This window comes from Carlito syrichta, unplaced genomic scaffold, assembly GCF_000164805.1.
Source record: "Carlito syrichta isolate Samal-C Ts95f unplaced genomic scaffold, Tarsius_syrichta-2.0.1 Scaffold303586, whole genome shotgun sequence".
Classification (NCBI taxonomy): Eukaryota; Metazoa; Chordata; class Mammalia; order Primates; family Tarsiidae; genus Carlito; species Carlito syrichta.
Window position 1 is genome coordinate 257,134 of NW_007247682.1, and position 25,261 is coordinate 282,394.

Consider the following 25,261-nt stretch of genomic DNA (forward strand, 5'->3'; position numbering starts at 1 on the left):
CTGTGGTTGATGCACGCCCTCAGGTTTTTGAGCCTCTGTCTGGTGTCTATGCTCAGTTCTCAGGGAGCCCTAAAGATCTCTGTTCACTTCATTCACCATCTTATTCCCTTTTATTTAAAAAATAAACCTAAGGAGATAGAACTTATGGGAGAGTTCACCCAAATCTACGTAAATAAGAGCCTTATAGCTGAGGAATAAAAATCTGAATGGATGGCTTAAAATTGAGCATGAACCCCATTTTCAGAGGACATGTAGGAGATAGATTAGCACATCTAATAGATGGGCAACAAAATGAGGGCAGACAACAAATAAGGTCCATTCTTAGCATGAGGTTCTCTGTGTGATTCAGAGCAGCATCTCCATCCTTACCCATCCTTAAATGCACTTCAATGACAGTGTTCCCCAGAGCAGGTTTTGTTCCAGAAATTCTTTGCTTCTCAGACCTACAAAGAATGAGAAACCTATTGTCCAGTCACACACCTTCTCACATCACACACCCTCCAGAAGTAATAAGCTTTAAAATCACAGAAGAGATGTAGACACTGAATTGTCTAAAGGAACCATATCAAGTCATCCAGGGGAGAATATTAACTCTGCTGACACACAAATTGCATGAGGCTTTCACTAGAGAGGGAAAAACACAGATATGAGCAATGATCTTCCTTCCATATAGCAACTGTTCTCAATCCTGTTGGTGGAATCCATGGACAGCAATTTGATGTCTAAGTGATTAATATGTAGATGTCCTATCATTTCATAAAAGTTTGGATAGAGCTATGAACATGCAGGCATTTCTTTCCCCCTGCATCCCACCTCATGACAGAATGTGAAGAACAAAAAGCACTACATGTGTCTTGGGATGCTCTCACTGGAGAGGTCCACATCTGAAATACTTCATATACATTTTACATTAACAACTAAGTTAAGAACTATGTCAGTATACCTCTTTGACTAGTTTTCATACCATTGTTATTTTGCTTACAAATACATTTCAGGAAATTACAACTTGCTTAAATATATCATTTTTTTTTAAAGCTGGTACTATATGATAAGATGTTGGGTGGTAGGTTTTTCCAAGTCATCCAGGGGAGAATATTAACTCTGCTGACACACAAATTGCATGAGGCTTTCACTAGAGAGGGAAAAACACAGATGTGAGCAATGATCTTCCTTCCATATAGCAACTGTTCTGAATCCTCTTGGTGGGATCCATGGACAGCAATCTGATGTCTAAGTGATTAATATGTAGATGTCCTATCATTTCATAAAAGTTTGGATAGAGCTATGAACATGCAGGCATTTCTTTTCCCCTGCATCCCACCCCATGACAGAATGTGAAGAACAAAAAGCACTGCATGTGTCTTGGGATACTCTTACTGGAGAGGTCCACATCTGAAACACCTCATATACATTTTACATTAACAACTAAGTTAAGAACTATGTCGGTATACCTCTTTGACTAGTTTTCATACCATTGTCATTTTGCTTACAAATACATTTCAGGAAATTACATATATCATTAAAAAAAGAAAAAACTGGTACTATATGATAAGATGTTGGGTGGTAGGTTTTCCCCTAATAAAATACTTGAAGAGGACAAGCTTACTGCTACTGTCATTTTACTTTGCATCTCTGGTATTTGAAGATTCCTTGTTCTTTCCTTTTATCTGTTACAAGAGGCAACTTTTTTTTTTTCTTAAGCATTTTGTAATAGGTCACATTATCAAAGCCAATAAATGTGGATTCTTATATCAGAACTTTCCCTCCTTGTATTTTGTGAAGGATCAGATATGGAACATGAGCAGGAGAGTGTCTGGGGAGCAGCCTTCTGCATCTGGGGATGCCGCTTTCTCCTGCCTTAGCTGTGAGTTTAGTAGGGTTTGCCTTTATTCTTCTAGGTTGAAATCTCTATTTCTGATAGCATACCTCCAAGGTTGTTCATGGTTTTTTATAGTCTCTGAGGATTTCCAATCATTTATGAACCTTCACAATGTGATTTGGTGTGGATTTAATAAGCTCTAGGTTGGTTATTATCAATCATGTACAAGAATTTGAAATATGGGAATTGTAATCTTCATCCTTAAAATACCATTTATAGACATTTGATGGGGAGATTAACTTACCATTTAAGTGTTTTTTTGTTTTTTGGTTTTTTTTTGCTAGTGGAAATGAGTGTATAGTATATATATGTAAGTTGAAGAAGTCTGCCAAAGACTAAGTTAAGAACTATGTCGATCTACCTCTCTGACTAGTTTTTATACCATTGTGCAGTTATTTTGCTTACAAAGATGACTAAACATTTTTAAAAAGTGAACATACTTTATTTTTTTACTAAACTAATTCTTCTGTAATTTACGACACTGACTTGTTTATTCTCCCCTGCATATGTCTCTTCATTTTTCTCAGGTAAATAATTTATATTTAAGATTCTTAGATACTAGAGCTGAGAGTAGAATCCTAGTGTAAGCAGTACTTGAGTTTACGTGGCCTCTACTAAATTAAACTGATGCAGTGTTTCATCTGATTGATTCCAATGAGCTGTGTAATATAACAAAAAAACTTTTGAAGTTAATTATGAAAGTGCATGTGTGATGACTTCATGTATATCTAATCTACAAGTTGTCATTAATAAACACATTTTTATTCTTTTTACATAACCAGTGTTAGGCAATGTATTAAGTGGAGTTATTCATGTTTAAAGTGATCATGATTTTATTGTAATTGCAAGTTACAGAAATAAAAAGTTATGATACTGCTAGTAACTAGAATAATACAAAGAAAATTTTCTTACACAGCAAATGAAGATACCAAACATTAATAAAAATTTCTTATATTCCAATCATCAGTGACAGCTGACAGAGGCATCAGTGAAAATGTCATCAATAACACATGTGAACTTGAGGTGAAAGATTCACAGTGAGCTCATTTCAGCACCATCTCGCAAGGGATCCTTTGGGACAACCAACTTGGCAACATTTCAAACTCAGTTTATCAAGCTGTCTCTTTTTTTGGTACTGAGTAGGCAAGACTAAGTATTTTAATTCTGAAGGAATGTTGAAATCAACTTCCCTATATAAATTGTGAACAATTATATTAAGCTCCTCAAAGTTAAGTTTTGAATTGTTAAACACAAGCATTCATTGTGGTAGCTCTTTTGATGATGGCTTCCTCACTCACGGTGTTGTCTTTGGCTTCTTTGGCAAATTATCAATGAAATTTGCCTTTATATTTAAGGTTTTTGCATCTTTGTTAACAAAGGAAGGCACACTTTCTTTTAAATTAAAAAAGAAAAAAAGGTAAGGGGTGTATTAACGTCACACAGCATTCAAAAAATATGAATGTAGAACACACATACACAGAAATACAGAAAAAAGGAAAAAAAATAACAGTGCTATTCCACAACCATGGAAATAATATTTTAAAAACTATTACGGTACAAAAATTATGTTTATTTGTGTTAAGTAGGTGGGCCAATGTCACGGGAAAGATGCAAAGAATTGCACAAGGCGTAGGTTTAAAAAGTTAATTTAAGTAAATTAGAGAAAAAGGGTGTATCTACCACTCCAAGACCATAGAGGGAGCCAGACACTGAAGGAGCATTTGGGGCTGAATGTTTGTAGCTGGGTTCTTTTATAATGTCTTTTTCCCCCAGAGAATGAGAGTGGGAATTGATTCGTTTACAAAATACATTTTTGTGACATGTAACAGTGGGAGGGGAGTTGTTGTCATGATGATTAGCTGTTCAGGATGGCGACAGTCAGAGTTTCAGAAAATTGATTATGTAATCAGAGAAATTATCCCAAGGTCTGTCAAAATTTCAAGACACAAATGTTAATTTTCAAAAGTCCTTGGATTTAGGGAACAAAAAGTCATTCAGCCAGGAGTGTGTTGTTTGTGGGTTAGATAGTTAGAGATCAACCTAGGCAACATAGCAAGACCCCAAGTCTACAAAAAAAAATTTTAAATCTGCGTGGCATGGTGGTGCACATCTGCAGTCCCCCTACTGTGGGGGGACTGCACATGTGAACATGTGCAATGGTCAGCTGAACCCAGGAAGTCGAGGCTGCAGGAAGTCATGATCTTGCCACTGCCCTGCAGCCTGAGCCACAGAATGAGACCCAGATTATAAAAATTTTTGGAATATTTTAAAAAGACTCAGGAGCCAACCTGAAAGTTCTGTCCAGAGTCCTGGTCTGTCATCTCCAAATGCCAAAAAGGAACAATTTGAGAAAGACGATAAGATAGTATCGAATTATAACTCATACTATTGAAATAGTATTCATGAGTTTTTAACTGATGCGAACAAACAAATGGGAGAATAAATAAATAAACAAATGGGAGATAATAGAAAATCTCCATGCAGACAAATTTATGTGAGTACTTCACTGGCAAGGAAGTAGAGAGTGACTCCTCTCTCCTTAAGAGTAAGCTGAACATGGCAACTTTCTTCCACAGACTACAGTATAGAAAGGGGGGAAAAAAGTAACCAATCACTAGAGAAACCTAGCAAACACTATCTCAGCTCATTGATCCGGGTTAACATTAACAATCATAAGTCATGTTGATGATATATACACTTGGTGTGATAAAAAGAAAATGACACTTTACTCTCTGTGGTCTTCCTCCCACAAATCCATAAACCCAGTCTAATCATGAGGAAAACATTAAACAATTTTCAACAGAGGGATATCCAATAGAATGCCAGACTGATACTCCTCAAACTGTCAAAGGACATAAAAAAAAAAAAAAAACAAGGAAAGTCAGAAACTATCACAACCAAGAGGAGCTTAAGAAATCATGCCAACTCTAGCACAAGGGTGGAATCAGCAGATGCTGGACACTGCTAGGGAAGGGAGGGAGTGGTCTTTTAGTTATATAATTACAAATACTTTTCATTTTATTATTTATATGGTTCTGCGTTTTCTTTCTTTTTCCTTCTTTTATTTTAAAGACTTGGGGTACAAGTCAGGATTAGGTACATAAAAGATCTATTTACAGGTGATGTTTGGGTCTCCCACTGTTATGTCCCTCCACCCCCACCCGGAAGTGTCCTGCTACTGCTGATCTCTCTCTTGTAGTATTGTGATAAATTCTCAGGACACACTTGTTTCTGAACTAGATCACTGAATGTATAAACTCTAAATTCATCCAAGTTACTGTGAAGTTGATAATTTTGTCCTTCTTTATCCCATTGTGTATATGTACCACATTTTAAAAAATCAGTCCACTTTCGATGGTTAGTATGGTTGGTTCCATGTTTTTGCTATTTAAATAGTGCTGCAATAAACACGTATGCAGGTATCTTTTGTATAGAATGATTTGAGTTCCTCTGGGTATATTCCCAGAAAGGGAATTGCTGGGTCATATGAAAGATCAATTTCTAGATCATTTAAAAATTGCCACCCTGCTTTCCATAGAGGATGTACTAGTTTACACTCCCAACAACAGTGTAGAAGAATTCCATTTTCTCCACATCTTCACCAGCTTATGTTGTTTTTTAAAATTTATTTTAACAATGGGCATTCTTACTGGAGTTAGGTGATCTCTCAATGTGGTTTTGATTTGCATTTCTCTGATGATTAGTAAAGCTGAGCATTTTTCATGTATCTGTTGACTGTCCATATGTCTTCTTTTGAGAAGTGTCTATTCATGTCCTTTGCCTACTTTTAAAAATAGATTTGCTTGTTTTTTTTCCCTTTTAAGCTCATTTGAGTTTCTTGTAGATCCTGGATGTTAGGTCTTTGTCAGGTATACAGTTAGCAAATATTTCTTCCCATTCTGTGGACTGCCTCCCTGCTCTCTTCTAAAGTTACAATGTTTTGATGCTTCATAGTCATAAAAATAATAAATAGGATTTTCCTTAAATGTAGGTAAGAAGTGAAAGGAAATTATCTTCTATTGCTCCACTCTTAAAAAATATCTAGGTTGATTTCTTGGGTTTTTATTCCAGAAAACTTGACCTGCAGAAACAATGTGGCTCTAGTAGGAGACAGATATCTGTGCAGGACTTCACCATGAGTTCTTGTGGCTGGAGAACAAATGCACTCTAAGATGGTAGGTCATCAGCCAACTCAAATAATTGCTTCTTGACATACCAAAATCGATGACAAAGTGAACTCTCTAAGGTTAGGAAGAATTGACATCTGTACCCAAAATGGAATAACTGTAGTCCAAACCAAGAGACTAAAAAAAAAACTTATAGCACATGTACAAGATGGGAGTGTGTGGGGGGTGTGTGTGTGTGCATGAGCTGGCATATAGTGGGAGGGAAAATAAATAGAAACTTCATCTAAGTAATATAACTAGTATGGGAACATCTGAGATTGCTAATTTGACACAGTCTTAATATGAAAATGCAACATTTTAAAAACTGGTTTTTAGCTTAGTTTTTAAATTTATATATTTAATATTTTAAATTGACAATAATTGTGTATTACCTGATGTCTTGAAGTGTACATACATTGTACAATGGCTAAATCGAGATAATTAACATGAATTACCTCATATTCTTAATATTTTTTGTGGAGAGAACACAAAATTTACTCTCGTAGCAATTTTCAAAACTACCAGAGATCGTTTACTATAGTCAACATAATGTACAATTAATTTCTTGAACTTATTTTTCATATTAGTTGAAATTTTTTGTCTTTTGACCAATATCTTGCCTATCCTCTCACCCCTCAACCACTGGAAAACATGACTCTAATATCCTTCTATGAATTTACCCTTTTTGAATTTCACATATAAGTGACATTATGCAGTATTTTCTTTCTGTGCCTGGCTCACTTCACTTAACGTAATTTCTTTGGAGTTAAGCCACATTGTAACAAATGGCAGGAGATATATATCTCACATATTCTTTTTTTTTATTTTTTATTTTTTTTTGAGTTGGAGTCTCACTCTGTCGCCCAGACTGGAGTGCAGTGGCCGCTCCCGGCCACCGCAGCCTTGACCTGCTGGGCTCCGGCAGTCCTTCCGCCTCAGCCTTCCAAGTAGCTGGAATTGCAGGCATGCGCTACCACGCCCGGCTGATTTTTTGATTTATTGTAGAGATGAGGTCTCGCTGCCCAGGCGGGTCTCGAACCCGCGGGCTCAGGCAATCCACTCACCTCAGCCTCCCAAAGGCGTGGGATTACAGGCTGAGCCACCGAGCCCGGCTATCTCACATATTCTTTAGTTTTTCATTTGTTGAAGGACATTTAGGTTGATTACATATCATGGCTATGGTGAATAATGCTTCAATGAACATGGAAATGCAGATATCTTTGAGACCCATTTAATTCTTTTTCGAAGAATGTGCACACAGTTTTCCATAATGGCTATACTAATTTAATTCCTGTCTATGGTTTGCAAGAAGTCCTTTTTCTCTAGGTCCTTACTAGCACTAGGTATCCATTGTCCTTTTGATAGTAGCCATTCATTAGGCTCATTGTGTTTCCAATTTGCCTTTGCCCAATGATTAGTGATGTTCAATCTTTTTTCAATACCTGTTGCCTATTGGTATGTATCTTTGGAAAATGTCTTTTCAGGCCCTTTCATCACTTTTTATTTGGGTTATTTTGTTTTGTTTTTTTTTCTAGTGAGTTAAAGGGATATATATGTATATATATTTATATACACGATATTAGCTTTTTATCAGATATATGGTTTGCAGACATTTCTCTTATTCCATAGAATGTTACTTCACTCTGTTGAATGTGCTGTGCAAAAGCTCTTTAGTTTGATGTAATCTTATATATCTATTTTTGCTTTTGATGTCCATACTTTTGGGGTCATATTCAAAAAATGATTGATTAGACAAAGGTCAAGTATCTTTTAGCCTACATATTCTTTGTGAAATTTTATAGTTCAAGATTTATGCTTGTCTTTAACTCATTTTGTATGATTTTTGTATGTCTTGTGTGATAAGAGCCTAATTCTATTCTTCCATATAATTAACACCTGGTGGTGACAACGCCATTTATTGAAAAAAAAAAAACAAAACAACAACAACTGTGCTTTACTATATTGTGTTTCTGACATCTATGTCAAAAATCAATTGATCATAAGTGTCTGGATTTTTTTCTGGGATCCTATTCCATCTCATTGGTTTTTGTGTATGTTTTTATACCAGGATGATACTGTTTTTGATTGCTACAGGCTTGCAGTATGTCTTGAAGTCAGGTAATGTGACACCTCCATGCTCTTTCACTCAAGATATCTTTGGTTTTAGGGGTCTTTTGCAGTTTCATACAAATTTTAAGATCATTTTTATTGTTTTGTGAAGAATTTAATGAATAAAATTAAAAATACAATAGAGAATTTTAAAGCAGATTGGTTTAAAATAAAACCAAGAAAGAATCTCTAAACTTGGGATAGATCTTTTTAAATAATGTAGTCAGAAAAAAAAGACCCATAAAAGTGTGAAGACGGCCTGTGAGGTTTATGGAACATTAGTAAGCAAACAAATATTTGCATTATGGAAGTTCTAGAGGGAGAAGAGACAAATATAAGATCAGAAACCATATTTAGCAATATGATTGCCTCAACGTCTTCACATTTTGGGAGGGCTATGAACATCCATATTCAAAAAACTCAGAAGTTTCAGGACCAGATAGCTTTACAGCTGAATTCTACCAAAGCTTTCAAAGAAGAATTAATATCAATATTGGTTAAGCTCATTCAAAAAATAGAACTGGAGAAAATACTTCCCAATGCATTTTATGATGCCAGCATTACCTTGATACCTAAGTCAGACAAAGACATCATGAGAAAGGAAACTACAGGCCAATATTTCTAAGAAACATTGATACAAAAATCCTCAATAAATATTAGTAAATTGAATTCAACAGCACATCGAGAAGATGATATATAATTACCAAGTGAAATTTATCCCTGGCATGCCAACCTGGGTTAATATACTCATGCCAATCAGTATACTACATCACATGAACAGATTGTAAACCAAAAACCTCATTATTATATCGGTTGACAAAGAAAAAGCATTGGCATAGCTCACCATCTTTAATATTTTTAAACTAGATATATGAGTTTAGGTAATTTATTTAATCTCTCTGAGCCTCAGTTTCTCATCTGAAATGGATATAATAATTGTACCAAATACTATAAACTTGTTTGGAAGATTAATTGAGATACTTTATTTAAAGTACTTAGTACAATTTCTGGCAAGTTAGTTCTGAATGGAAGGTAATTATAATCTAGAAAAGAATTATATGACAACACTTCAAAAACAAAGTTTTCACTCAATAATATTTTTTTAACTTTCTAGAGTAATAATGGTCAAAAGTCTTTAATAGGCATTGCTCAAAAGAAGATATTCAAATGACCAACAGGTATATGCCACAGTGTTCAGCATCACTAATCACCAAGGAAATGCAAACCTAACCACTGTGAGATTTTCCCCACTTCATTTAGAATGGCTATAATAAAAAAAGACACAATAAACATGTGTTCACAGGATCTGGAGAAAAGAGAATGCTTACATGGTGTTGGTGGAATTGTTCATTAGTACAACCACTATGGAAAACTGTTTGGAGTTCTTCTTCAAAAAATAACAAACAGAGGTACTATATAATCCACCTGGTTATATATCCAAAGGGAATGAAGTCAGTATATCAAAGAGAGCTGTGTAACCATGTTAATTGAAGCACTATTTACAATAGCTGAAATATGGAATCAAACTAATTGTCCAAAAATGGATGAATACATAAAGAAAATGTGGTATGTATATATACAATGGAATACCATCCAGTCATCAAAAATAATAAAATCATGTCATTTGCAACAACATGGATAGGCCTGGAGGACATCATGCTAAGTGAAATAAGCAAGATGCAGAATGACAAATGCTGCATGATATCGCTCATTGAGGAATACAATAAGAAAAAAACCTGACATCATAGAAGCAGAGAGTAGAACAGTGGCTACCAGAGACTGGGAGAGAAGAGGAAGATGAGGATGGGTAGAGGTTGGTTAACAGGTACAAAGGGGCAATTAGATAGGAGGAGTAAATTATGATGTTCTTCTGCACAGTAGGGTCACAATGGTTAAAGGTAAGTTATTGTATATTGCACAAAATCTAGATGAAAGATTTTAAATGTCCTTACCACACAAAATATATAAATACATTAGGTGACACCCGTGTTAAGCACCATGATTTAATCATCATGCAACATATATTTGAAATGTCAAATTGTATGCCATAAATATGTATAATTACAAAGTGCCAATTAAAAAGTTATTTAAAAACTTAACGTCCTTTCTTAACAAAAACTCAGAGTAGTTTAAGCATAGAAAGAATGTTCAACACAATGAAGACCATTTATAAAAAACTCATAGTTAATATTGTAACAATAGGGAGAAACTGAAAGTTTTTCTCTAGGATCTGGTACAAGGCAAGGATGCCCACACTCACCACTTCTATTCAACATTGTAGTTGAAGTACCATCAAGAGCAATTAGACAGAACCAGTTGGAGAGAAGGAAGTAACAGACTCTCTATTTACAGATTACTCCATTCTATATGTAGAAAACCTCAAAGACTTTACTTAAAAACTATTAAAGCTAGTAAATAAATTTGCTAAAGTTGCAGGTTATCATATCAGCCTGTAAAAGTCGGTGGCATTTTTAACAATTGGCTGGAAAAAGATCAAGGAAGCAATCTTATTTGTCGTAACATCAGAAAAATAAAATGATTAGAAAAAACCTTAATGAAAACATGGAAAACCTGTACACTGAATACTACAAAATACTGATGAAGAAACTTTAAGGGGACATAAATGAATAGAGAGATATTCAACACTAGTTGAGTGGAAGAATGATTATCGTTAAAATGTCTATACTACCTAAAACAACTTATAGATTAATGAAATCTCAATAAAAATCCAACAAAATCGTTATAGAAATAGAGAAAAATTCTAAAATTTGTATGAAAGCACAAAAGACCCCGAGAAGTCAAAGCAATTCTGAGAAAACAAAACAAAATAGAAACACACAAACAATTGAAGTCGTCAGGTATCCTATTAAACAGATTCAACTTGAGTTTGAACCATATCTTCTGAGAACATGTAGGAGGTAAAGTAGCACATCTAGTGGATGGACAACACAATGGGAGCAGACAATGAATAAATTCTCCTCTTAATGTGAGTCCCAGCAAGCTGCATCCTCACTCAGCTGCCAATGCACTTCCTGAAGGGGTGACCCAGGGCAGGATTTGCTCCAGAAATGTTTTGCTGCTCAAACCTTCAAAGAAAGAGAAGTCAGTTGTCTAGTCATGCACCTTTAGCTTACCAGACATCCTCTAGAAGTAATAAGCTTTAATCACAGAGGAAACATAAGTACTGAAGTGTTGAAAGGGATCACATCAAGCCACCCAAGGGAAAATATTCATTCTGTTAAGCCACAAATTGGCACAAGGCTTCTACTGGAGGATGAAAAACTAGAAGTGAGCAATGATCTTCCTTTCATATAGTGACTGTTTGAGGCCCCTTGTCGGCACCGTGGACAACAATTTGATGTCTAAGTGATTAACATTTAGATTCCTTAACTCTTCATGAAAGTTTTGGTAGAGCTGTGAACACCCTGGCATTTCTTCCCCATTGCAGCCCACCCTATGTAAAATGTGAGGGACAAAAATTGGATAGATGTGTCTTGTGATGCTCTCACTGTAGCGATCCATGTCTGAAATACCTTATTTTACATCATAAAGCTTTCAGGAAATGACATCTTCTTAATTAAAAAAATTCTATTGCTACTATCATTTTACTTTACATCCCTTGTATCTGAAGATTACCTTTTCTTCACTTTTGTCTGTTACAATAGGCATACTTTTTTTCTCCATTCATTTCTTTGAGCAGTTATATCATCAACATCAATAAACATGGATTCTGATTTCAGGGGTTTTACCTGTATGGATATAGTGCAGGATCAGATGTAGAACATGGGCAGGGACAAATTCTGGCCATTAAGTCTTGTTTCTAATTTCAGGGATCTTGCCCATGTGTGTTTTCTGTAGGATCAGATGTGGAGTGTGGGTTGCATGCAACAGGACCTGGTGAGCAGACTTCTTTTTCTGAAGGTGCCTGATTGTCCTGCCTGAGCTGTAAGTTTGCTGGGCATTGTCCTCATACTTCTTGGTTGGAATCTACATTTCAGACACTAGTCTTTCAGACTTTGTCCAAGTTAGTTTATGACCACTAAGGTTTTGCAACAAGTTATGAAGCTTTACAGTATGCCACCAGTGAGTACTTAAAAAACTCTAGAGATTTGCTTATTATTAGTCATGTGTGGGAATTTGAAATATGGGAATTGCTGTCTTTCTCCTTTGAAATTCTCTTTACCAACATTTAATGAAGACATTGACTGCCATTTAAGTGCATTTTTTATGCAAATGCTTGTGAAAATGGGTGTATATAGAAGTAAAAGACTAATTTTATTACTATGCCAGCATAACTCTCTGACAAGTTTTCACAGCATTTTAATTATGTTGCTTACAGAAATGGTTAGTAAATTCTGTAAAGTGTGAACATAATTTATACTCCCTTACTAAACTGTCTTTTCTGAAATTTATGGCACTGACTTACTTGTTCTCTTCTATATATGTCTATTAACTTTTCCAGTTTAAAAAAAATTTACCTTTTATTTTCTTAGATGGTAGGGCTGATAGTGGAAAAGTACTTTGAAAAATATTTGTGTTTATAGTTCCACAACTAAATTAGATTGATTTAACATCCAATACGATTGTTTGCAACAAGTAGTTCAATATGACAAAAATGCTTATGGAATCTATTAGGAAAGACCAAGTTTTATGATTTTTGTATATCTAATCTGAGAGTTAATGTTAATAAAAACCATTTTGGACCATCTTATATGACTGGCGCTACACAATACATAAATTTATCTACAGTTAACGTGATAAATATATATTTTTTTAACCTTCATCTTTTTATTACAAAAATTTTAGTTTAAAGTGCTTTAAAAGAAAAATCTGGTATGTCATTTTGATATTTTATCTTTGTATTATACATACATCTTCATGCCTATATACATACAAGCACAAATATTTCAAGTTAAAATATAAACTCTATAGTTTCAATTTTACATATTTAACAAATGGTGTTGGGAAAACTGGATATCCACATGCAAAAAAATGAAGTTGTGCCCTTATCATCATACTTTTAAAACTCAATATCAGTATTTAGAAAAAACTCAATCAGAAAATGGGCAAAGGACTTGAATAGACATTTTTTTCACAGAAGACATACAAATGGACAACAGGTACATGAAAAGGTGCCCAACATCAGGAAAATGCAAATCAAAGCCACAAGATAATATTCACACCTTCTGGAATGGCTATTATCACAAAGACAAAAATTAACAGTACTGACCAGGATGTAAAGAAATTAAAGCCTAGCAATCCCACTTCTGTGTATTTATCCAAAATAATTGAAATCAGAATCTCAAAGAGATACCAGCATTCCTATGTGCATTGCAGCACTATTCACACTAGCCAAGATGTGGACCTAAATGTCCACTGACAGATGAATGGATAAAGAAAATGTGGTATATACCTTTAAAAAGAAGGAAATTTTTCAATATGTGATAACATGGATGAAAGTTCAGGACATTATAGTAAGTAAAATAAGCCACTCATAGAAAGACAAATACCGCATGATTCCACGTGTACAAAGTATCTAAAATACTCAAAGAGTCAAAGAATGGAATGACTGGGCTTGGTGGCTCAGCCTGTAATCCCGCGCTTTGGAAGGCCAAGGTGAGTGAATTGCCTGAGCCCGCGAGTTCGAGACCCGCCTGGGCAACTTGGCAAGACCTCATCTCTACAATAAATCAAAAAAAATTAGCCAGGTGTGGTAGCGTGCGCCTGTAGTTCCAGCTACTTGAAAGGCTGAGGCGAAAGGATCTCCGGAGGCCAGCAGGTCGAGGCTGCGGTGGCCGGGAGCGGCCACTATACTCCAGTCTGGGCGACTGAGACTCCAACTCAAAAAAAAGTCTGTTAAAACATATTAATTGTTTTACTACAATAAAAAACCCATCTAAAACTGTGAAACATTAATTGTTAAAGACAAAATGTTTATATATGTATCCTTGAAGGAATATACCTTTTCAAAAATGGCATTTCATCTAGTGATAAACATTTTATTGTGAGTTTTGTAATTCTAAATAAACAGCCCAGCAATAAAAAGCAGTAACATATTATACTAGTAATAAGAAGAGAGAAATGTTTTGGTATAAAACCATTACTATTAGATGATAATAATGCAAGTAATATTTTCCTACATACCAAAAGAAAAAACCAAATATTTCACATATTCTTTTTTAAAGACAGGTTCTCACCCTGTTGCTAGACTGGGGTGCAGTGGCAGATCATAGCTCAGTGTAACCTGAAATTTCTGGTCTCAAGGGATCCTCTTGCCTTAGTTTCTGGAGTAGATAAGGCTACAGGCAAGTTTACATTTTAGTTCTATTATTATTTTCTCTTATGAGTAAACTTTTCCCCAGAAACAAATACATTAGTGCTAAATGAGAATGTGAAGGCCATAAAACAAATTTGTGGACTTCCAATTAGTGGCAACTAATGAACAACCATTCAGGAAATAACTGGTGTATTTTCTTCCAGGTGAGATAAATGAAGCAATGTTACTTTGTATTTCCTCCCCTGGGTCATGGCTCCACTCAGACAAAGACCTCCCTTTACTCGTGGCTATCCTCAAGTACATCTTCCTCAGAGCCAACTGGTCCCTGGCCCCAACACCCAGCTCTAGTTTTCTTCATAGAATTTCTTCAATGTAATACTATATATTTATTAGTGTATTTTCTGCTGTCTTTATTAAAATGTAAGTTTTATATGGGCAGTGACGTGGCTTGTCATTGCTGTATACCTATCACCTTAAATAGATGTTTAATAAATCTGGGTTGATTTAGTGAGTAAATGATTAAATAAAGAAAGGAATGGCCGGGCTCAGTGGCTCTGCCTGTAATCCTGTGCCTTGGGAGGCTGAGGTGAGTGGATTGCCTGAGCCCGTGGATTTGAGACCTGCCTGGGCAACTTGGAGAGACCTCATCTCTACAATAAATCAAAAAATCAGCCGGGCATGGTCGTGAGTGCCTGTAATTCCGGCTACTCTGGAAGGCTGAGGCGGAAGGATCGCCGGAGCCCAGTAGGTCGAGGCTGCAGTGGCCAGGAGCAGCCACTGCATTCCAGTCTGGGAGACAGAGTGAGACTCCAACTCAAAAAAGAAAAAGTAAAAAAGAAAGGAATGAAGTAATAGTCAGTTTGTAGGCAAGTTATTCCCTAAACAAGGCTGCTGTGGCTGGAAAACAAGAAGAAAGTGCAGTCCCTGAGATAGCTGTCCAAGATGATGCTCTGAGGTCACTGAAGTTGTTGGACATAACACACAGGGAGGAGTGGCTGGCCCTGGTGTAAACTATACATGGCACACACCCTTAGGTTTGTGAGCCTCTTCCTAGTACCTGTCTCTAATTCTTAATCAGTGCGGAAAATCCCTGGTCACTTCCTTCTCTATCTTATTTCCTTTAATTTAAAGAATAGACCCAAGGAGCATAGGACTTGAAGGACAGCAAAGCCAAAATCTATGTAAATAAGAAATTTACAATTGAGGAATCCAAATCTGAATGAACGAATTAAAGCTGAGACTGAACCATATTTTCTCAGGACATGTAGGAGGGAGATTAGCACATCTAGCAGATGGACTGCAAAATGGGAGTAGATGATGAATAATGTTCCTTCTTAATGTAAGGTTCTCTGTGTGACTCTGGGCAAGTTGATGGGGCAACAATTGCATACACACTAGTCCCCCAGTGAACTCCTTGAAAAGGAGACTCCAGGGCATGTTTTGCTCCAGAAACACGTTGCTACTCAGACCTACAAATAACTAGAAGCCAGTTGTGCAGTCATGGATCTTTAGCATACCAGACATCCTCCAGAAGTAATAAGCTTTAATCACAGAAGAGATGTGGACACCAAACTGGCTAAAGAAGCCACAACAACTCATTCAAGAGAAAATGTTAGCTGCTGATGCACAAAGTGGCACAAGCCTTCCATTGGATGAGGAAAAATTGAGGCATAAGCATTAATCTTTTTTCTATATACCAACTACTTTGTGTTTCCTTGGTAAGGTCAACAATTTGATGTCTAAGTGATTAATATGCAGATATCCTAACTCTTCATGAAAGTTTTGATAAAGCTATGAACATACTGGCATTTCTTCCCCATTGCACCCCACATCATGATAGAATGTGGGGAGTAAAAAGCACATAGATGTGCCCTTGGATGATCTCACTGGAGAAGGTCATATCTGAAATATCTCATTTTACAACATAAAGCTTTGAGGAAATTACAAATTATTTAAACATTTTATCTTTTTTTAAAAAAAGGATTGTAAAATAAGATGTTGGGTGGTAATTTTCCTTACCCAATAAAATATATGAAGAGAACAAATCTACTGCCATTATTATTTTACTTTTTATCCTTCCCATGTCAAGATTATTTGTTCTTCCTTTTATCTGTTACAATAGGCAGATTTTTTTCCTTTATTCATTTTTCTGAGTGGTGATATCATCAACATCCGTAAATGAGGATTTTGTTTTAGGGATTTTTTGCTTCTATAAATTTTGTGGAGGATCAGATGTCGAATGTGACCTGAGACAGGGTCTGGGGAGCAGCTTTCTGCATCTAGAGATGCCTCCTTGTCTTGCCTGAGCTGTGACTTTGCTGGGCATTGCTCTTATTCTTCTAGATAGTAATCTCTGTTTCAGACAGCACTCTTCCAGGTTTTGCCCAAGGTGGTTTATGTCTCTGAGGTTTTGGAATCATTTATGAAGCTTTACAAACTGCCCTTAGCAAGGACTTAGTAAACGCTACTGGCTTGGTTATTATTAGTCATGTATGGGAATTTGAAATATAGGAATTGCTGTTTCATTCTTAAAATTTTGTTTATTGACATTTGATGAAGGAGGCTAGCTTGCCATTTAAGTGAATTTTTTTTCTGTAAATGTTGGCTAAAATATATATGCATATAAGTTGAAGAAACTGGCTAAATATAAAGTTGATATCCTTGTCAATTTACTCTTCTAACAAGTTTTCTTACCATTTCAGTTATTTTCCTTATAGAAATAGTTTGTAAAGTCTAAAAATGTGAACATAAAGTATCTTCCATTACCAAACTAGTTTTTCTGTAACTTATGACACTAACTTGTTTTTTTCTCATCTATATATGTCTATTCAGTTTTCTGCTTAAGTGCATAATTATTTTTAAATTTCTTAGATCCTAGAGCTGAGATTAGAACTGCAGTTTAAAAAATATTTGAGTTTACATGACCTAAACTAAATTAAATTGATGTAGTATTTCTGATTGCTTGCAATGACTAATTTTACATGACATAAAATCCTTTTAAAATTTATTAGGAATATTCAAGTATTATTGCTTGATATATATCCAGTCAAACAGTTATTGTTTATAAAAATTTGGGTCATTTTATTTAACTGGTGTTAGGTGTTTTATTAAGTTAAGTTATTATGTTTGTTTAAAGTAATCATGATTTTATTGTTATTGTAAGTTAATAGAAATAAAAAGCAATAGTGTAATCATACTGTCAATTAGAAGACAAAAACACTTTTCAGCATAATATGTGTTAGCAACAGAATCTACAATAATACAAGGAAAATTTGTTACACACCAAAAGAAGATTCCAAACATTAATAAGGATTTTTTATATTTCATAATCAGTGGCACCTGACCTGACAGAGGCCTTTGTGATTATGTCATCAAGAAAACATGGGCACATGAGATGAAGAATATACAATAAGTTGATGTCAGCACCCTCTGGCAAGATACCCTTTGGTTCAACCAGCATTCTACATACAGTGGCATATCTCTTTTTTGGCAATGAGTATCCAAGCCTAAATATTTTGATTCTGAAAAAACTGTTGTCTTTGGCTTCACCCTTTTATGAATATTTTTGAAGTTCTTCAAATTCAAGATTTGAATCCTTTAATAAGATATATATTGATGTAATGCTGATTATGATGGCTCCCCCTCAGACATCATTGCTTTCAACTCCTTTGACAAATTATCAATGAATTCTGATACCATATGTAAGGTGTCTGTGTCTTTGTTGATGCAGGAAGGTGAAATCTCTGTTAAGCTAAAAAAATGATTAAAAAAAGTAAGAGAGACTATTCATGTTAAGGAACATTCAGAAAACCTATAAATGTTTCCATAGACAAAAAAGAATTACCTAAATATAAAAAAAATTGAAACAATATTAGCAGGTATCCTCATATCTGCACCACTTAACTTTCTTATGGTTGAACAACTTACAATACTACAATATTACTAAGATGCTGCTTCATTCCACTGATCCCCAGTCATCTCTCTTTAAAGTCTTCTCTTTGCTTTTGACTCTCTCAGATCTAATTTCTCATCTGTCTGTACTCATCTAAGTCATTGAAAAAACTCAGTTTGACCACAGATGGGTTTTTCTCGCCTGACCAATTTCCTACTATTGTTAAGCAACTTCAGAGTTATGACAGAAACACTTGAAATATATCTTAATTACTTTATGCTATCAAATGGTTCATGGTGGCAAGTTAATGCTGAAAAATAAAGTTTAGAAAAATAGAATCTTAAAACTCAACCTCTCAACCAATTCATCTTTGACAAAACCACTAATAACAACTACTGGAGAAAAGAGACCATGTTTAGCAAACAGTGCTGGGAAAACTGGCATACCACATGCAGAGGAATGAAAGAAGCCCCATATCCATCACCATATACAAAAATCAACTCTAAGTGGATCAAAGACCTAAATGCAAAACTTCACACTATAAGAATCCTAGAAGAAAATGCAAGAAACACTTGTATACACATTGGAGTAGGCAACCAATTCTTGATCAAACCCCAAAAGCAAATGCCATAAAAAATAAGATATACAAATGGGACCTCACAAAATTTAAAATCTTTTGCACAGCAAAAGAAACCACCAAAAGAGTGGGGAGACAACCCATAGGATGGAAAAAATATTAGCTAATATACATCCAGGATCCACAAGTAACTCAAATGAGCTGAAAGGAAAAAAGCAAACAATCCTATCAAAAGATGGGCCCGAAACCTGAATAGACAATTCTCAAAAGAAGATATACAAGCAGTCGATAGATGCATGAAAAAATGCTCAGACTCACCTTTCATTGGAGAAATGCAATTCAAAATCACAATGAGATACCACCTAATTCCAGTAAAGATGACCCTCATCAATAAATTAAAAAAAAAAAACAGATGCTGGTGTACTGTTGGTGAGAGTGTAGGCCAGCTAAACCTCTATGAAAATCAGTGTGGCGATTCCTGAAAGAATGAAAAATTTGACCTTCCACATGATCCAGCAAACTCTCTCCAAATTGACCTTCCATATGATCCAGCAATCCCTCTCCTGGAAATATATCTGGAGGAACAAAAATCATTCCACCAAAAAGAAATCTGCACATGGATGTTTATAGTTACTCTATTTGTAGCAAAAACATAGAACCTACCCCACCGCCTATCAAAAGTGGACTGGTTAAAGAAAATGTGGTACATATACATAATGGAGTATATGCAGCCATAAAGAAGAACAAAATAATGAACTCTGCAGCAAATTGGATGGAGTTGGAGACCATCATACTTAATGATCTGTAACAGAAACCAAGAATTGAATACTGAGTGTTCACACTCATAAGTGGGAGCTGAACATTAATCACATTAGCACAAGGGAGGGATCAGCAGTTGATGGACACTTCCAGGGGAAGGAGAGGGCATGTAGCATCACAAAGGGCACCTGGTCCTTAACCAGGGGAAGTGAGAGCCCATTGGAGATCCAAACTTCACATGCACACAGCCTGCTTGTGTAGCTCATCCTGACTTGTGCCTCACATATTTATTTTTAAAAAGAAAAAGTATAATTTTTTATAGTTCTGATCTAATTAACAGAAAATATAAGATTTTGATGTGGCAGAAACATCTATGTAACAATTTCTTTTCCTCAGACTATTTATTTCATATCAGTAGTATTCTATTTAGAAGAGAAAAATAGGTTAAAAGAACAGTAACCCAAAATCATCTATTTTAAGAAGAGATTCGTACCTGCTGTGTTGTGTGAACTGACTAATGTATTCTGCATAGCATCAGTTTCAGTGCTGTGGATCATGATCTGTCCAAGATCTGTGTAGACTGCTCTTATACAGCAACCCAGGCTGGTCAAATGTGAAGGCTGGAACTTGGACTAGGAACTTGCTGTGACCAGCTGATGTTTTCCTTCTTTATAAGCATTCATTTCAGGTGAACACTCACTATTGCCTTGCCTCTGGAACTTCAAGTTATAAGATATAAAATGTATAAATAAAAGAAATCCTGTTTTCTGCCCTCAAAAAAATCCTTTATGTAAATGTTCTCTTAAGCTTAACTACCCAGTTGCATAACTTGAGAAGTTTAGCACACATAGAAATTAGAAACAATGATGAAGTTTAAATTATACTGTAAGCCTGGATCAGTTATTTTTGTTTTTTTTTCATGGACAGAAAAACTGTCCTTCTGCTTATTGCTAAGGCATTACATTTGTAATAATTAAAACAAGCAGACCAAGAGCTGCAAATCTAAGTGTGGAAAGTAAATGTCTGGTTAGCCATTCTTGCCTACTGATTAGAGAACACTGCACCCTTTCACTAGGTAGGAGTGTTCCTGGGATGATCTACTCCCAAGAGTTCTGTAGCAAGAGACTCAATTATTCTCCTTTTAGCCATCAATAAACTCCCCGAAAATATAATCTCAAACTGTAGTATTTTTGCCTTTCCTCTTAATGCTCCCCTTCATTTAAGTTCTAAACTGGCAATGACAGATGAGAATGTGTACCATTTGGGGGTAACTCATGGATTTTGACATGTTTCCTCAGTAAGACATCCAAAGTTTAACTCAACTTCCTCAACAAACCTCCTTGCTCTCACACAAGCGTTCCCTAGTTGGGGTCTTATTGAATGCTAAGAATGGCGGATGGCAATTTTCTATATACTGAAAGTCAGTTAATGAAACAGCCAAAGCAGTCATAGTTTGTGTTAAGTTCATCCATAAACTGTGTATTTTGCAGTTTTTTACTAAAATTATTTCTTCAAACTTATTTTAAAACATTTCATAATCTACAATACTTTCAGCTTATGGAGGCTATGCTTAGAGAAATATTCTATCTAAATTTATATAAGCAATCCTTAATCACTGTAGCTTGGATTCAAATCTCACTAAAACTGGCCTCTCCCAGTTAAAAGTTTATCATCTTATTAAAGAAGATGCAATTATTTTGACACATATTGTGGGTTAAAATGGCTAGTTAACAATTTAATAATGTAAAACCAAATCACAACTACTCAACAGTAGGCATCTGAAAAAAAAATCACAAATTACTAACATGTACCTCCAAAATGATTCCTATTTAGGAATGCGAACATTTATATTAATCCTCACATGCAGCAACATTTCCTTTGGTTATTTCTAGTTAATTTATGTATTGGGTAGCAATAAAAATAATGTTTTGAAAATACTTTAAAATCACAAGTCTCTTCTAAGGAAATGGAAATTTGGTCAAATTATATCTCTCTATCTATCTATCTATCTATCTATCTATCTATCTATCTATCTATCTATCATCTATCTATCCTCAGCAAACTATTTTCAGCAGCAAATTGGAAATATTCTGCCTGCCCGATGACGTCGCAGCCCAGCATTGCACAGCCTCCAGTCTCAGCTGCATAACTCTGCGAACCCTTACCTGCTCTTACTGCCAAAATGTCTACAGGGGCACCTGCAGGGTCTGCTGCCACTGGCAGTAATCGAAGACTTCAGCAGACACAGAATCAAGTAGATAAGGTGGTGGACATAATGAGAGTTAACGAGAATGAAGTATTAGAATGAGACCAGAAGCTCTCGAGTTGGACAACCATGCCAACGCGCTACAGGCAGGAGCTTCCTAATTTGAAACAAAAGCTGCCAAGTTGAAGAGAAAATATTGGTGGAAGAATTGCAAGATGTGGGCAATAAGGATTATCGTTCTGGTTATCATCATCATCATCATCATCATCATCATCATCATCATCATTGTGTGATTGTCCCTTCTTGAAGATCCAGTGAAACTCAAGCCTACTGTTCAAGAAACCTCTTCAAGATTTTTAACTTAGAACCTGCTATATTATCAAGCTTATCTACTGTTATATCTAAAGTGATTGTTTTTTGTTAGTTAACATAAAACTAAATTTCTAGGAGATGTGCCTTTGTTTTTTAATATGCACTCCAAATTAGAAGTATGGCCAGCCCTCCCCGGTTTTGCACAGGGCCTTTATAGATGTACATATGGTGATAAAGAGGATTTCTTAAGTTCCAGAGTGCTATAATCTACATATACTGTCATTAATTTATTGCCATTGTTCTAGTTAAGGGAATTTGTTCCAAGTTAGTTATCCTTGTCATATGGCATTATCTTCGGAACCATATTATAAACCTTTGGGTGATCAGATTTCCAACCTGTGCCTTCTGGAAAGAATATTGTTGCCTAGCATAACTCTGACAGTAACAGGCTGTGCCTTATTGTAATACTTTTCTGATTCCCTACAAGAGAATCCCCTACTTTCTGTAAGCACTACTGACTTGTTGTATTTAATATAAGGTGCTGGGAAAGAGTTTTTTGCTCTTACATGAGATATGATGTTACTTTTTTGTTATTGTTATGTATCACTTGCTAAAAATTTGGTTTTAAACAGAAATAATAAACTTTTAAAAAATGTCTTTATAGAACTATGGCTATGACCAAAGTTTCTATTTTGCCCAAAATTTAAATACTTATAAAATGTCCTTAAATCTGTTCTTGACAGATAACTCAGAAAAGTGCCAAATGGAACTCATGGTGCTCTTCAAAATTAAAATTGTAACATGGTGTGTGAACCCTCTCCATCTTGACTGGCCTTTCCTGTCTTTGAAATGCTGTCTGTGGAGTGACTCTCCTTCCAGTTCAGCATTTTTTGCATGGGTTTGAGAAGATCTGAGCTAGACTCTTTCTCATACCTATAGACACCGAGTTTCACCCAGAAGTTTGCAGATCAGCAGCTGTGGACTCCAAACATTTCTGATACAATTATGTAAGCAACAGATTTGTAGCCTTCAAGTAAGACCATCTGTGAACTTGACCATCATCTGGTCCAGACAGGAAGATAAATTAGCTTCTTGGAGTTTGTTTCCTATTTTTATTCATATTCTACTTCCTAAATCAATTTTCTAAATTATGCTTGCAAGGCATTGGTGAGGGATGAATGACTCTTCACAGAGTATAGTTAACCAAAAACATTTTCTTTCTTCAATGTTATAAACTGCACAGGATGCAGCTTTGGAAATAGCTAGTGTCACCTGAGAGACTTTTATTGCGTACATGAGATGCTTAACTTCAGGGTATGGGGCCTAAAGACAAGGGTTTAATTATGAATAAAAACAGGCAAGCAGGCATTGAGGGAGAAACAGACTTCATCGCTTTGTGGCCCATTGTTACTAGAATGTTCGCGAGTTCTTGTTCATATGTTATTGGGACTTACAAAGCAACAGTATCTGAGATGCTCCAGGGCATGGATTCCATTTCTTTAACATCTGTTCCCCTAACATCACTGAAATGATTTAATGTTGAAGATGTGCCTTGCAGTGTGGCCAACTGTGAGGAGAAAGCACCTTTCAGTGTCAGGACAGGCGCCTGCCCCCAACACAGGGTCTCTGTCCCCATCTGACTCTGAAACCTTGGTGTCCTCTCTTTGACTTCAGTGTTCAGTCCCCTGTAACCCACTGGCTCCTGCATTAACCCAGGAATATCTCACTTTTATCTGTGCATTTTCCTGGGAACTTTTCCACTTCAATGACATGAATAAAGTGTTTGTATACATGAACAAAAGCAAACAAAAAAGAGGAAATACTTTAAATGTTCACCGAAGTGTTTGCATGTATATGGGAGATTCATGACAAAAATATAACACCAAAAATTTAAATTATGCTTTGAGAGAATAACAGTGTGAGAAACAGCTCGCAATATAATTTTCTCATTAAATTCACAAATATTTCATGAAAGTCTTTAATATTTATGTGTTTTTAATTTTTCTCTGCATTAATTTATATTTTTGTCTTCAATGAATAAAATGCTGATGAATGGGGACATTGATGACTTTTCATCTGCATCCTGGCAAAAAGTTTGAAATTTCTAGTAAAATCACTTTAAGTTTCTATAGTAAGGACTTACATTTACAACACATTTTTCCACTGGACTTTTCTTCCACTCCTCTGGGAGACAGTTTGAAGAATACATAGGGTAAAATCTTTTTTTCCTTGTTTTAAACATTTTTTTTTAGTTATGAACTCAAGAGCAGAGACATCAAAAGCAAAAATAGACAAATGAGCTTACATCAAACTAAAGAGCTTCTGCACAGCAAGAAAACATTCAACAGAGTGAAGAGACAATGTATGGAATGGGAGAAAGTATTTGCAAATCGTACAACTGATAAGGGACTAATATTCCAATATTTCAAACATATAGGACACTCTTTAAAATAAGAAAAGAACTCTCTATAACTCATCAGCAAAAAAGCAAACAAACAGAAAGCAAAAACAAAACAAAAACAAAGCAAAACTGCCAGAGTCCAGCTCCAACAAGAGAGTCAGGGTCTGACTAGGGAGAAAAAGAAAAGACAAAGACGACAGGAATCCTCTTCCTGGGGAGAGCTCAAGACTCTGCCAATTTGTATTCAATTCTTACAAGCTTATATAGTTTTTTTACTGAAGCCCCTACCCACAAAATGTATCCCATGTTACATATTAAATGTTTACATCATGCTTTTTTAAAAAAATTTTGTTTACAGGGAAGTTGACCTTTACAAGTTTCATTTTGTTCCTTCCTGCTACCAGGTGGTGTAACAAAATACCAGCTGCCAATTTATCAGCCACGTCCTGTGACCCCTAGGTCACCTGAATCTCTTCCTTTCGCTATTCTATTTCTTTTCCTTTACTAATCTATTTTCTTAATTCTACCCTTATATATACTTTTAACAGCAATATTTGACTTGTTTTTTCTTTTATATAGCCACCCTTATCTTAACCACTACGAATTCTTAATACTATTAATTTAAAAATTTAACTTTCTTAATTCTAATTGCCTTATTTATATTACTTGCTATTTTCTTATCA

General features: G+C 35.4%; 1 pseudogene; it reads left to right on the forward strand.

Annotated features, from left to right (window-relative positions):
* Nucleotides 1-21,841: 21,841 nt before the first annotated feature.
* Nucleotides 21,842-22,158, forward strand: LOC110595701 (annotated as a pseudogene).
* Nucleotides 22,159-25,261: the final 3,103 nt, after the last annotated feature.